The sequence below is a fragment of the Frankliniella occidentalis genome, unplaced genomic scaffold, assembly GCF_000697945.3.
Source record: "Frankliniella occidentalis isolate FOCC.00 unplaced genomic scaffold, Focc_3.1 Scaffold365, whole genome shotgun sequence".
Classification (NCBI taxonomy): Eukaryota; Metazoa; Arthropoda; class Insecta; order Thysanoptera; family Thripidae; genus Frankliniella; species Frankliniella occidentalis.
In genome coordinates this window covers 51,414-52,854 of record NW_026267488.1, presented here as the reverse complement: position 1 = coordinate 52,854, position 1,441 = coordinate 51,414, and the positions used below count along the sequence as shown (strand labels likewise).

At 34.6% G+C, this 1,441-nt stretch overlaps 1 long non-coding RNA gene across 1 annotated transcript in view; it reads right to left on the bottom strand.

The window, feature by feature from the left end:
* Positions 1 to 1,441, bottom strand: part of LOC127751156 (uncharacterized) — a 2,102-nt gene continuing 661 nt past the window's right edge. Inside the window, exons 2-7 of the long non-coding RNA XR_008012004.1 lie at positions 1,193 to 1,418; positions 966 to 1,075; positions 761 to 879; positions 487 to 602; positions 199 to 414; positions 1 to 19 (exon numbers count right to left, since the gene is read on the bottom strand). This is a non-coding gene — a long non-coding RNA (uncharacterized LOC127751156). The remainder of the gene's footprint in view (positions 20 to 198; positions 415 to 486; positions 603 to 760; positions 880 to 965; positions 1,076 to 1,192; positions 1,419 to 1,441) is intronic.

The window sequence follows — 1,441 nt, the reverse complement described above, 5'->3', positions numbered from 1 at the left end:
GTCTAGCTCACAGGAGAAGCTGCGGGCAAAAAATAGAATGTGTTACTTTAGTCTAAACCTGCTCATATCTACAAAAGTGTTGTTACAATATTGTGATGAATATTCTTTGAATTTAAATATTAATTTAGATTTACATAAACTGAACTTAAAAAAGTAAAGAGAGATAAGCTAAGAGAGAAACAAACTGACATATTTTACCTAAGGTCGATGCAATTGTGGACTGGTTTTATGTTTCCTACACATGCTTTATCAAGGCAAATTGATTTCATGATGAATATATAACCAGACTTTAGAGCCCATTCGTGTTCTCTCAATTTCAACTTCAAAGCCAGTCTGATATTGTCAACCCGTGGTATCCTTGAACCACTTTGGCATTTAATGCAGAAGTATCAAGAGTGGAGAGACAAACCCAGGCTGTAAAACCAAATAATGCATTACACTCAGCAAGCAACTTTTGAATAAGGAGAGATCAGTTGAAAATATTACCTTGATGAGAGGTCCTTCCTCCTATCGGGTACCGCAAAGGTACGAGAATTTTATGAAACGTGATCCACGACCTCTGACCAGCACAACATCGAAGATCATCTAACTATCCGATCACACTGATTGAAATCAAACAAACAATATAACATGAACAGTTGAAAATCAAACTATAAATAAAACACAGACATAATAATTTCAAGAATGCAAAGAAAAATGAAAACCTGAAAAGATTTATGTAATAGTTGTGTTCATAAAACAATTACAAAAGCACATCTACCTGTCAGTCTCCTGAATTCAAATGAAATAAAGATGAATAGGAATAATTCCAGTTATATCAGAAGAACAGCTCTTCACCAACAGAATCAGGATAAAGCAGAAAGAGCAACCAGCAGCAAGCTATTAATTAAAAGAAGAGTAAGATCACTATCTGAGGCGTTACAAAAATGGGCATCAATACATTGAATTGAACATGTTCAACTTACCCCATTCACAGTGCTCAGAACCACATGAAACTAATTTTATGACATAATTAAACTGCAGATCCAATAATTCTAAATGATGTTACACAAGCAGTCAAATTTTTCATAAAGTTCTGAAACAAAATGGGCAAGAAATTGAAGTTTTAAAGAAGAAGTTTTAAAATGTCACGTTTTAATTATAACGGTAGAGCTTATATGAAATTTTAGATTAGATTCAGGTTTAAAAATACCTGTTTATCAAAGGACCTGAGGAAAAAAGGAGCCAAGGTAGGTTTCATCCATCTTCACAAAACTTCCAAACAAAGCAGAGAAGGCCGTGGTAAAGGATAGCTTGGCACCACCACAATAATGCAAACATTATGGTACTATGGACTACACCAATCTAATTCAGAATTTTCAAAAGTCGTTCACCTAATCCAAGGTCGAAACTTGACTGTCTGGCTCACCTGAGCAAAGCTGTGGAGAAAATAGAATGTACA